The sequence below is a fragment of the Populus nigra genome, chromosome 12 (assembly GCF_951802175.1).
Source record: "Populus nigra chromosome 12, ddPopNigr1.1, whole genome shotgun sequence".
NCBI lineage: Eukaryota > Viridiplantae > Streptophyta > Magnoliopsida > Malpighiales > Salicaceae > Populus > Populus nigra.
This window is the reverse complement of record NC_084863.1, coordinates 6,412,568-6,426,782: the sequence shown is the minus strand read 5'-3', so window position 1 is coordinate 6,426,782 and position 14,215 is coordinate 6,412,568.

The window sequence follows — 14,215 nt, the reverse complement described above, 5'->3', positions numbered from 1 at the left end:
GTCACACAAATGGTTTCCCTCAACTGCTCTTATCCTCTCTTCTAAGGCAGTCCATTTTTCCAAACCCTCTTCTTTCACCATCCTGCCCTTTTGAGATTCTTTCTCGGTAGAATCAATGGTAAACGACATTCTCATGGGGTATGCCGGCTGGAAATGCATAGCTTGTTGAAATTCAGATGACACCTTGTTTGCCCCTAGATTTTGTGGATCGAAATGAGTTACATGCATATCTTCAGGCTGAGTTATAAGTGTTGCTTTTCCGGATTTATTTCTCAAGGCTTGCTCGAGTAGACTAGTAAGCCTTGTGACTTCTTCTTTAAGATTATCCATCTTTTTTTGATGTTGGGCTTCCAACTAGGCTCTTTCTTCGTTTTCTATTTTTCTTTTTCTCGAACGAGTGTTATAGGCGGGTTTCAATGGGGAACCTATATTTCAACCTGCTAATATGTAAATCATGCAATTTATGCAAAAATATTGATAAATAATAATAAAAAAATGTGTATGAAATGCAAACTTGCCCTTCACAGGGTGACAACCTAGTGGGAAGATCCTAATTGTTGAGTGCATTAAGGGGTTAGTCATTATCTAGTTTCAAAGGGTCTCTTGCATGCTCAATGATCGTCCATGAAAGGTCGATATGAGGCTTACAAGTAGTGTGAAAATAGAGGCCCTGAGTAATATCAGTTTGGCATATCAACCATTTCCAAGTAAACAATCAAGCGAGAGTTGGATGGTTTCACGAGTCTTACCCAAGCTAAAGCCATTGGGGTACCGTTACTCCCCCATTTATCCTAGGATGTAAAGTGTGTGCTTCCAAAGTGATACATGACAACATAAATAAGGATGCATGCTAAAGCAATAAATGCAGGAAAAATAAACAAATAAACACAACAACAAAAAAATAGCAATAATAAGACAAAAGACAAAGCTTAATCCTAAATCCCCAGCGGAGTCGCCATTCTGTCGCACCCGACATCGCGGCGGCCCTAAAAATAAATCTCGCATATGGAAAGAGAACAGATTTTCTAGCATCTTGTTCTTTTAGGAAAAATATCTTGTTTGAGGAGTCGCCATCTAGTATTATTGTCACTAGGAACCCTAACTGGTCAACAGAGATTCTATGGTTTGGGACTGGTTACGTAAAAGGGAAGATATTAGCACCCCTTAAACGTTCTGCCTAAGGCAAATTGCATTGCTGTTTTATCTTAAATTGCTAAATTTTTATTAGTTTATGCTTTGATAATTTGCTTATAATATTCCTAACTCTGACGCTAGTGAATATTCGAGCTCGAATAATCCAACTCTGGCGTTGGTAAAAATTCGTAACTACGAAAAAACTTAGATCAATATTTTTTATTCCATACTCTAGCGCCAGTGAATAAATAAATAAAAATAAATTTATTTTTACACATACACATATTTTTTATTTTTCTAGCTAAATAAAATAAAATACAACGAATAAAAATAATATAAATTTAAACCGGTATTTTTGTTCCTGACTCTAGCGTCAGTGAATAAACTAATAAATCTACATTATTTTTATTCATGCATACACATTTTTTATTTTTATTATTTTTCTATTTTTTTATTTTTTTTATTTTTTTGGGCTGGGCCCAGCTCAGCCCACATGGGCTGGGCTAGACCCAGCCAGCCCAGCCCGGTCACTGGTCCAAGCCAGTGACTCGGTGATTAGTACTTAAAAGTGCATTTTTATCAAGGTTTTATATCATCATTTTGCACTTAAAGTATCAATAACTCCTTAACTAAAGCATGTTTTATAATAACATATCTAATTATATAAGATACCTTTAATTTATGGTAAATGTTCATCTTAAATGCAGGCCTATCACATAAATGAAAGAATTGATTGATGAGTTGAAGTACTGAAATTGAAAGGACAAAGAGATGGCCAAACTTAGAAAAGAGATGCTGGTGCAGTCCAAACCAGAACACTGTTCGGTAATTGAGTCATATCTGGAGCTGTAGATCTTGGATTTAGGTCCATTTTATATGGATGGAAAGATAAGACATAGGCCTACAACTTTCATGTGGAGCCCAAAATTTAAAAAGGCCGTTTTCAAGTCCAAATTGTAGCAACAACAAAGAAGTCCGAATCTGTCCTGCAGCCCAGACACTGTTCAGTGTTCAGCCCATATCTCGAGTTCTAGATATCCAAATGATCTCAAATTTTTACCCTGGAAAGATGAGACAATTGCCTAGAACTTTCATGATTCAAGTTTGTTCAAATTATGACGTCATCAATGAAGTTTTTGGCAGACAAGAAGATAAGAATTGTCACCAAGTCAAGATGTGGCCACCCACTCATCAATTAGTCAACAAATCAATAGTTCTGAATTTTGGCCTATAAAAGGAGGCATTTGCCATGTATTTAGGCATCTTGGTGTTCAGATCAAGATCATGCTCTTGCTCTCTCTTTATATTTTGTAATGCTTAAGTTTTGCTTATATTAATCTTTTGCTTATGCTTTTCATTTCCTTTCCTTGTTTATTTATGTTTCTTTCTTTCATTATGTCTAGCTAAATTAATTATGTCAAGGTGAAAAGGGTACACTAATGGTGTAAGAATAAGTATAATATAAACTTAACATGGACCTTAATGTTGGATACTAACATGCTTTATATTTGTTATCTTGTTCACTTTTAATACTTTGCTTGTTAAATGATTAATCTAGATTTATGTTGTATAACACTTGGTACAACAAATACTTGGCACTTTCATAGCCCATACTGTATGGTATAACCGACACCTGAGCTATGAAAGGAACTTGATTTGTTGTTAACATAAGTTATAATCATGAATGCCTGAAAACATTTACAAGTATTAGCATTATTCGAATAAGATAACTAATGTAATCATGTTAACAATTTATAATCCGATTGGAACCTCCTTTGTGTGTGGTTTCCAGTTGAATAATAAGAGTTTATACTATACCTGTTTGATGTACCATTAGTGGATCCTCTAACCTTGACATTTGTTGTTATCATTGTTTAATCCTTACGTTAATCTTCCATCTCAAAGTTCTCATCGACTTCTTCCTCTTCTTCTTCACTGTTATTATTATTATTGTTGTTGTTGTTATTGTTACTTTTGTATTATTGTTATCTATAATTTATACAATTAACCTCCCTGTGGTTCGACCCCGGTCTTGCCGGGTTATTTATTACTTCGACACTCCTGCACTTGGGAAAAGACATCAATCTTTTGGTCGTGTCAAGTTTTTGGCGACGTTGCCGGGGAGGTAAATTCTTGTACAAATTATAGTATTTATTTTATTTTCTCTTTTCTCTTTTCTCTTTTCTTGTATCTAACTTTGTTTCTTTTGTTTTGTTTCTCTTTCTTTTGTTTTCTCCTCCCTTTTATTCTCTTCTTACACGTGCATGAGAGTGTGGTCACGTACATTAAGTGGTAGACTTTGTAGGGTATCCTCATCATTTTCAGAAAATATGGCCGAAGAAGATAACCAATCACTTCATAATGAAAATAATGAGAATATTCGGGTTAGAACACTTAGAGACCACATGAATCCCACAAGAACAAGTGCACCCTCATGCATAGTTTTTCCTCCTGATGCATCTCATTTTAATTTTAAGACAGGCATTATTCAACTTTTACCGTCTTTTCATGGCTTAGATTTAGAAAATCCATACTTGCATTTAAGGGAATTTGAGGAGGTTTGCAACACGTATAATGACTCAAATTGTAGCATGAACACCATTAGATTGAAGCTTTTTCCTTTTTCATTAAAAGATAAAGCTAAAACATGGCTACAAAATTTGAGACCTGGATCCATTCGTGCTTGGGATGAAATGCAACAACAATTTTTAAAGAAGTTTTTTCCATCCCACAGAACAAACTCTTTCAAAAGACAAATCATTACTTTCTCTCAAAAACCAGGAGAAACATTTTATCAATGTTGGGATAGGTATCGAGACTTACTTAATACTTGCCCCCATCATGGTTTTGAAACATGGAGATTAGTTTCACATTTTTATGAAGGGTTAACTCCTAGAGATAGGCAAATGGTTGAATTGATGTGCAATGGAACTTTTGAGGATAAAGACCCTAATGAAGCAATGGAATACCTAGACTTGCTAGCTGAAAATGCGCAAAATTGGGACACCACAGGTACTTATGAGGCACCAAGTAAAACCCAACCTCATACATCTAGTGGAGGTATGTACAACCTTAGGGAAGATCATGACCTCCAAGCCAAGTTTGCATCTTTAGCTAGAAAGGTTGAGGCACTAGAATTAAAAAAGAGTGGTCAACTAAAATCTGTTCAAGACATTGCATGTCAAATCTGTGAAACCAACGAACATTCAACCAATGACTGTCCAACCTTGCCTTCTTTTAAAGAATGTCTCCATGAACAAGCCCATGCATTAAACAGTTTTCAAAGGCCCAATCATAACCCATATTCACAAACATACAACCCTGGTTGGAGAAATCATCCAAATTTCAGTTGGAAGAGTGAGAACAATAATGCTCAAACTTCACAGCCACCATTTCAAGCACAGCATAATTTCCAAAATTCTCATGGATATGCACCTCCTTATGCTCCACCTCCTAGAAAAAATCTTGAGGAAACATTGCATGTATTTATGGAAAAGCAAGAGGCAATTAACACTCAACTTGCTCAAAGCATGACAGATTTTAAAGATACTCTTGCAAAATTGACATCTGCTCTCAGTTTCCAAGAGAAAGGTAAGTTTCCATCTCAACCACAACAAAATCCCAAGGGACAATACAATGTGAATGCAAGTAGTTCAGGAAGCCAACACATGGATCATGTAAAATCAGTCATCACTCTTCGCAGTGGTAAGGTTATTGAAAAACCCATTCTTGAACCTTGTGAGAATGATGATGAATCAATCTCTGAGGGTAAGGAAGGGGTTGAATCTGATCATTGCAAAGAAAAGACTGATTCTCCGCCAGCACTTCCATTTCCTCATGCCATGACCAAACAAAGGAAAGTCAATCACAACTCTGAAATCTTTGAAACTTTCAAATAGGTAAGGATCAATATACCTTTGTTGGATGCTATTAAACAGGTTCCTTCTTATGCTAAATTTTTGAAAGATCTGTGCACTGTGAAGAGAAAACTGAATGTGAAAAAGAAAGCCTTCTTAGCCGAACAAGTAAGTGCCATTCTTCAGAACAATAATGCATTGAAATATAAAGACCCTGGTTGTCCTACAATTTCATGCTTTATTGGAGAACATAAAATTGAAAGAGCTTTACTTGATCTTGGAGCTAGTGTGAATTTACTTCCATATTCAGTTTTTCAAAGTCTCAATCTAGGTGAGTTAAAACCAACTTCTGTGACTCTTTTACTTGCCGATAGATCTGTAAAAGTGCCTAGAGGAATAGTTGAAGATGTGTTAGTACAAGTCGATAAATTCATTTATCCTGTGGATTTTATTGTCTTGGATACACAGCCTGTTGAAGCATGTAATTCATTTCCTGTTATTTTAGGACGTCCATTTCTTGCAACTTCTAATGCATTGATTAATTGTAGGAATGGACTGATGAAGCTATCTTTTGGAAACATGACATTGGAGATGAATATTTTCAACATTTGCAAGCAACCTGGAGATGATAATGATTTACAGGAAGTGGACTTTACTGAAAAATTAGTTCATGATCAATTTCAAACCACTTCCAATGAAATTGAGATTGATGAATCTGATGATTTGCAAATGGTCTATTTTCAGGAAGAATCAAAGGCAAGTAATTGGAGACCACAAATTGAGGAATTGCCGCCACGATCAATTGAGCCAATACCTTCAAGTGTTCAACCACCAAAACCTGATTTGAAGCCGTTACCCCTCAATCTCAAATACTCATTTTTGGGAGAAAATGAAACTTTTCCGGTAATAATCTCTTCCAAACTTAATGCACAGCAAGAAGGTAAGTTATTACAAACTCTGAAAATGCATAAAAATGCATTAGGATGGACCATAGCTGACATAAAAGGAATTAGTCCTTTGATTTGCACTCACAGGATTTATTTGGAGGAAAATGCTAAACCCTCTAGAGAAATGCAACGAAGGCTTAATCCTAATATGAAAGAAGTAGTGAAAAATGAAGTCATTAAGCTTCTAGATAATGGAATCATTTATCCTATTTCTGACAGCAAATGGGTAAGTCCTACTCAAGTGGTACCTAAGAAGTCTGGAGTCACTGTGATAACAAATGAAAAAAATGAGTTAATTCCAACTAGGACTATTACTGGTTGGCGCATGTGCATTGATTATAGGAAACTTAATTCAATGACTAGAAAAGATCATTTTCCCTTACCTTTCATGGATCAAATCCTAGAAAGAGTTGCAGGTCATGAATTTTATTGTTTTTTAGATGGCTATTCAGGTTATAACCAAATTGAAATTGCATTGGAAGATCAAGAGAAAACTACTTTCACATGTCCATTTGGCACTTTTGCATATCGAAGGATGCCTTTTGGATTATGTAATGCACCAGCCACGTTTCAAAGATGCATGCTTAGTATATTTAGTGATATGGTTGAACGTTTTCTTGAGATTTTTATGGATGATTTTTCTGTTTTTGGTGATTCATTTGATGATTGTTTGACTAACTTAGAAAAGGTTTTGAGCAGGTGTGAAGAGAAGAATCTTGTACTGAATTGGGAAAAATGTCACTTTATGGTAACAAACGGCATTGTACTTGGTCACATTGTTTCATCAAAAGGAATTGAGGTTGACAAATCTAAAATCGAGTTAATTGCTAACTTGCCAACACCAAAATCCATTAAAGATGTTAGATCATTCTTAGGACATGCTGGTTTTTATAGAAGGTTCATCAAAGATTTTAGTGTAATATCTAAGCCCTTGAGCAACCTTCTAACAAAGGATAATATTTTTGAATGGACTGAACATTGTGAAGAAGCCTTTGTTAAACTTAAAAACTTGCTTACTTCTGCTCATATCATTCAACCTCCTGATTGGTCTTTACCTTTTGAAATAATGTGTGACGCTAGTGATTATGCCGTGGGTGCTGTCTTGGGACAAAGAAAAGATAAGAAACCTTATGTGATTTACTATGCAAGTAAAACTTTAAATAGTGCTCAAATGAATTACACCACTACTGAAAAAGAATTACTTGCAGTAGTATTTGCATGTGAAAAATTCAGGTCTTATCTTGTTGGCTCACTTGTTGTTGTTTACAGTGATCATGCAGCATTGAAATATCTTCTTTCTAAGAAAGATTCTAAAGCTAGATTGGTTCGGTGGATTTTGTTACTTCAAGAATTTGATATCACAATCAAAGACAAGAAAGGCACCGAAAATGTTGTCGCCGATCATTTGTCATGATTGACAACAGATTCAAAATCTGACATCACACCAATCGATGACTATTTTCCTGATGAATCTTTATTTTCTGTCTCTACGATGCCTTGGTTTGCTAATATTGTTAATTTTCTTGTTTCAGGACAATTGCCAGCTCATTGGAGTACCCAAGACAAAAGAAAGTTCTTGAACGAAGTAAAGAACTTTTATTGGGATGACCCTTATTTATTCAAATATTGTCCTGATCAAATATTTCGAAGATGCATTCCTGACAATGAGGTAAGTAGTGTCATTAAATTTTGTCATTCTGAGGCATGTGGGGGCCATTTCTCATCAAGAAAGACAACTGCAAAAATCTTACAATACGGATTTTACTGGCCCACCATGTTCAAGGACTCACATGCATTCTGTAAGATTTGTGAAAATTGTCAAAAGTTGGGATCTATTTCAAAACGTCACATGATGCCTTTAAATCCTATTCTTGTCATTGAGATCTTTGACTGTTGGGGTATAGATTTCATGGGTCCATTTCCTTCATCATTTGGTTTCGTGTACATATTAGTCGCAGTAGATTATGTTTCAAAATGGATAGAGGCAATTCCAAGTCGAAACAATGATCACAAAACAGTGATAAAATTCTTGAAAGAAAATATTTTGAGTCGATTTGGAATCCCTCGAGCCATGATAAGTGATGGTGGAACACATTTCTGCAACAAGCCATTTGAGTCTTTAATGAAGAAATATGGAATCACTCACAAAGTTGCCACCCCTTATCACCCTCAGACTAGTGGGCATGTAGAGCTTGCTAATAGGGAGATCAAACAAATCTTGGAGAAAACAGTGAACCCTAATAGGAAAGACTGGTCTTTAAGACTTAATGATGCACTTTGGGCTTATCGAACTGCTTATAAAACATCATTAGGTATGTCACCTTATAGACTAGTCTATGGAAAACCTTGTCACTTGCCTGTGGAACTTGAACATAAAGCTTATTGGGCTATTAAAGCTTTTAATTCAAACCTTGATGATGCTGGTCAACTGCGAAAATTACAAATAAATGAGCTTGAGGAAATAAGAAATGATGCATATGAAAATTCAAGAATTCATAAAGCAAGAATCAAAGAGTTTCATGACAAGAAAATATTGAGAAAAACATTCAATGTTGGTCAAAAAGTCTTGCTTTATAATCTCGACTCCATTTATTTCCTGGAAAACTAAGATCAAGATGGAGTGGTCCTTTCATTGTGAAACATGTGTATCCATATGGGGCCTGTGATATCGAGAATCCAAAGAATGGCAATGTTTTCAAGGTAAATGGACATCGTTTGAAAGTTTACTTTGATAATTTTTCAGTTGAAAATGACTCGATTGAATTGAGTGATCCTGTATATAAAGATTGATTAGTTTTCTCACATTGTTTTGTGTTTCATTTTGCTAGTTTCTCTCACCCCGGTCAAAAGGCGGATAACGGTACTCCGTGACTTAAGTCGGTTCTTTCAGTTTCCCATAATAACTGATATCTATCTATATTTGTGCAATTCTTTACTCTTTCTCTCTTCTTTGAATCTCTTCTCCAATTCTCATTTCAAAATGGACACCATTCTTGAAAAATTGAAAAAGTACTTTCCCGCTCTGCCTCAGAATGCGATTGCAAAAATTTACCGTGCTAGGTGTGCAAGATTGAAGTTGTTAATGGATCATGGAATTCCTGAAGATATTCGTTGGCTGATTGAAGCAAAGGTCCGATTATCAGGTGAGTCCTCCAATTCTTTCATTTAACACATGCCTGGAACAGGTAAAAGCACTTTTGCAAAGAAACGTCGTGCAAAACGACTGAAAGTCTGTCACAAATGTGCCAGATGGACTTGTAATGCAACATGTCGTTCTTTAGGAATGATATCTATAAACCGTGAAGATAAAATACAATTCATTAAGGATGGCCTGAGTAAGGGGTCTTTAGATAATCTTTTGTTGACCCTTCAGACGCATCCTAGTGGAGATGTGCATCGTGCAATTCATGATTTATGGCCCCATTTTCATAAAGAACATGATAGACTTAGTCTTGGGAATCTGACTAAAAAAGACCCTGTTTGCCAGTTTTTAAGAAAACTGGATGGGAAGCCTATCCCCGACCCATAGAGGGCGTTTAAGCCGTTCTTGGACGTAAAACCAAGGGAAGATGTGAGCCACAATCACAACTACTTGTACATACACATGCTTTTTCAAAATAAATAAATAAAAAGAGAGAGAGACTGTGAGACTCCAGCTGGCCTACATATAGGTGGTATGATTGCATCTTCAATTTCTCATCTATAAAACCTTCTCTTCCTTCCCCTCATTTCTACTCATCCTTTACATTAGACAGATATAGAAGCGTGTAGAAATGGCAGGTTCCTCAAGTTATCACATAAAAAATATTTGTGTTTTCGGTGGATCCAGTCCTGGGAAGGAAATAACATTTTTAGAAACAGCAAATCATCTTGGTCAGGTCCTAGCTGAGAGAAAGATTCATTTAGTGTATGGGGGAGGCAGCCTTGGGTTAATGGGGGGTGTGGCGATAGCTGCATTTTTAGGAGGTAGTCAAGTTTTGGGGGTCGTCCCTGAAGCTTTAACAAAAGGGGACATCATTGGAAGAACAATTGGAGAGGAACAACAGGTCTCCACAATGTTTGATCGAATGAATACAATGTTTAACCATGCTGATGCCTTCATTGCCTTACCAGGTGGTCTGGGCACATTGGAAGAGATCTTTCATATTTCCTCTTGGGCCCAACTTCACATTCACCATAAACCTATAGGTTTGCTCAATGTTAATGGTTTTTATGATACTTTGTTGTCTTTTCTTGATCAAGCTGTGGAACAGGAATTTCTAACATCTTCGGCACGACAAATCATAATCTCTGCTGCTACTGCTGAACAATTGATCGACAAACTACAATCTTTCACCCCTGTAATTGATCCTTCCATGAGTCGCATCAATTGGTCAACTACAGAAAGCCGTAAAAAGCTTAGATTGGATTTGAGCCTTCGTTTGTGAATCCTTGTGTCTTTTGGTTTTATTTCTCACATAGTATTTTGTTCTGTTATTTGTTATATTTGTTTAAGTGTGTTTCAGGTTTGTCAGTGTTCGTTGTTTCAGGTGATGTCTTCTATACTCTATCTTTCTACCTTAGGACATTGAGGACAATGTCTCGTTTTGGTTGGGGGGAGAGGGTAGTAGTATTTCAAAAAAAAAAAAAAAAAAACCAACTAACTGTTTTTGTTAGTGTAACCATTTGGCAAAACTGTTATTACTAGGATGGCAGAGTAAGGGGGAATGACTCTTGAGACGCATCTTAGTAAACATTTTCTAATGGTTATTTGCAATATTCATAACAAGGCCTATTAGAATACTTCTTGAAATATTCAGGTTTACAAACTCTCGCATTGTTATCACTTGGTTCTGCTCCTATACTCATTTAACAAATATTCTTAAACCTTCATTTTCACACACACACTTTAACATATGATTGTGGGTTGCACATTGGATTATTACATTATTTATGTTCTTTTGTTAAAGGTAACAACTAAGGGATAGGGATAGTCTATAATTTGCAAAAAAAAAAAAAAAAAAAAAAAAGAAAAAAAAGAAAAAAAAAAGAAAAAAAATGATGATAATAAAAACGTAGATAAGTTTGGTTTCGTAGCCTCCCTAACCTAAGCAATTAAGTCCGAAGGGGTGTTTTAACACCTAATACCCTAAAGTCAACTGACTTGGGAGCTATTGGCCCAAAGCTTGTTACATGGGTTAAGGAGAAAAGCTTAAGGGAATCAAACATTGCACTATCTACGTATCAGTATCTGCAACCCGAGTTACTAAGCTCGTAGGGGTGTCTCAACACCTAATGCCCTAAGATCAACTGGTCTGGGAGTCATTAGCCGAAAGCTCGTTACATGGGTTAAAGATGCATTGTGTTTTATGTATAGATATTAAAAAAAAAAAAAGTAAAATAAAATAAAATAATCCCAACCTAAGGAAGTTAACCTTAAACATTAGAACAAAATATTGTTTTCTTCCAACAAAAGCCCCATAATCTATGTTTCATACATTGAGCACATAACAAGGAAGGTTTATTAATATTTTGTTTAAGAGGTATTGAGCAGATATATAAAATTTAATGAGAGTTTGTTTATCTGAATAGATTAATGGAAGTTGAATGATGAATGCCTTGCTTTGTGGAATTTGCAAATTGTTTTTCTATTTTAACGCCTTAATCACTAGGGACTAGTAATAAGCTGGTTGGGGGGTGTGATTAGTACTTAAAAGTGCATTTTTATCAAGGTTTTATATCATCATTTTGCACTTAAAGTATCAATAACTCCTTAACTAAAGCATGTTTTATAATAACATATCTAATTATATAAGATACCTTTAATTTATGGTAAATGTTCATCTTAAATGCAGGCCTATCACATAAATGAAAGAATTGATTGATGAGTTGAAGTACTGAAATTGAAAGGACAAAGAGATGGCCAAACTTAGAAAAGAGATGCTGGTGCAGTCCAAACCGGAACACTGTTCGGTAATTGGGTCATATCTGGAGCTGTAGATCTTGGATTTAGGTCCATTTTATATGGATGGAAAGATAAGACATAGGCCTACAACTTTCATGTGGAGCCCAAAATTTAAAAAGGCCGTTTTCAAGTCCAAATTGTAGCAACAACAAAGAAGTCCGAATCTGTCCTGCAGCCCAGACACTGTTCAGTGTTCAGCCCATATCTCGAGTTCTAGAAGTCCAAATGATCTCAAATGTTTACCCTGGAAAGATGAGACAATTTCCTAGAACTTTCATGATTCAAGTTTGTTCAAATTATGACGTCATCAATGACGTTTTTGGCAGACAAGAAGATAAGAATTGTCACCAAGTCAAGATGTGGCCACCCACTCATCAATTAGTCAACAAATCAATAGTTCCGAATTTTGGCCTATAAAAGGAGGCATTTGCCATGTATTTAGGCATCTTGGTGTTCAGATCAAGATCATGCTCTTGCTCTCTCTTTATATTTTGTAATGCTTAAGTTTTGCTTATATTAATCTCTTGCTTATGCTTTTCATTTCCTTTCCTTGTTTATTTATGTTTCTTTCTTTCATTATGTCTAGCTAAATTAATTATGTCAAGGTGAAAAGGGTACACTAATGGTGTAAGAATAAGTATAATATAAACTTAACATGGACCTTAATGTTGGATACTAACATGCTTTATATTTGTTATCTTGTTCACTTTTAATACTTTGCTTGTTAAATGATTAATCTAGATTTATGTTGTATAACACTTGGTACAACAAATACTTGGCACTTTCATAGCCTATACTGTATGGTATAACCGACACCTGAGCTATGAAAGGAACTTGATTTGTTGTTAACATAAGTTATAATCATGAATGCCTGAAAACATTTACAAGTATTAGCATTATTCGAATAAGATAACTAATGTAATCATGTTAACAATTTATAATCCGATTGGAACCTCCTTTGTGTGTGGTTTCCAGTTGAATAATAAGAGTTTATACTATACTTGTTTGATGTACCATTAGTGGATCCTCTAACCTTGACATTTGTTGTTATCATTGTTTAATCCTTACGTTAATCTTCCATCTCAAAGTTCTCATCGACTTCTTCCTCTTCTTCTTCACTGTTATTATTATTATTGTTGTTGTTGTTATTGTTACTTTTGTATTATTGTTATCTATAATTTATACAATTAACCTCCCTGTGGTTCGACCCCGGTCTTGCCGGGTTATTTATTACTTCGACACTCCTGCACTTGGGAAAAGACATCAATCTTTTGGTCGTGTCACTCGGCTGGGCAAAAATCAAAGAAAGCACGCGTGAAGTGATTTCACGCGTGCATGAGCAGAATAGAGGAAAAGTGTGAATTAAAATTCAAAGTAAACAGTAGCCGGTGAATTAAAATGAAAAGCGGGGAAGAGGAAGGACTTACCTGGTCTGCTGGAGGCGAAGCTTTCTTGTTCTCTGACTCTTCTTTGTTTTTTGTTCGCCTGGCTTGCTCTCTGATTCGGGAGACGGAGGCGTGATGGATGACCGGCCAAAGCTCTGCTTCGGTTCCCTTGTATGCTCCTGCATTGTCCTCTTGTTCTTCCTCTGTTTCGGGTTTTTTCTTGCTGGTTCTCGGTTTTTTTTCTCCTCTGTTCTTTTCTCTGGTTTCTAGTTTCTCGTTTAGGCTTAGCTTCCCCCCCTGTCTACTGGGTTTTTTCCGTCTGGGATTTTTAGCCTCTGGGTATTTTTCCCCCCTTGGTTTTGCCCTTTCTTTTTCCGTGATTCACCCCTCCTGTGCTTTCTCATCTTCTCTGGCTTTATAGCCAGAGAATATCAACCATTTGAAACGGTTTCAAAGCCATTACTGCCAGAAACGGCTCCTGAGGAAGAAGGCGAAGAAGGCGATGAACAGCTTCTCAAAACGGGGCCGTTTGTGCGATGGGAATGACCATTTTCAATCTGGTCACTAAAGTTCTGAAATCGTGCAATCAAGCCCTTTTGAAAATTATAATTGGACCACTGTATTTCGGCGCTTTTTACAAGCTAATCCTTGGACTTTAATCTGTTGCAATTTTGGCCCCCAATTAACCCCAAACTTTGATATTTCTTCAATTAAGTCCTTGATTTCATTAATTTAATTAAATCCAAAGTCCAATTAAGTCTAAAACTTATCAATTCTCCAATTAAACCCTTAATTGGATTAATTAAATTAATTTCAAGCTTAATTAAGTCTCAAAACTTGTTAATTCACCAATTAAACCCTTAATTAGATTAATTAGATTATTTCCAAAGTTTAATTAAACCTCAAAACTTCGAATCATGTTGCCCTTCATTTATTTTATTTTACTTG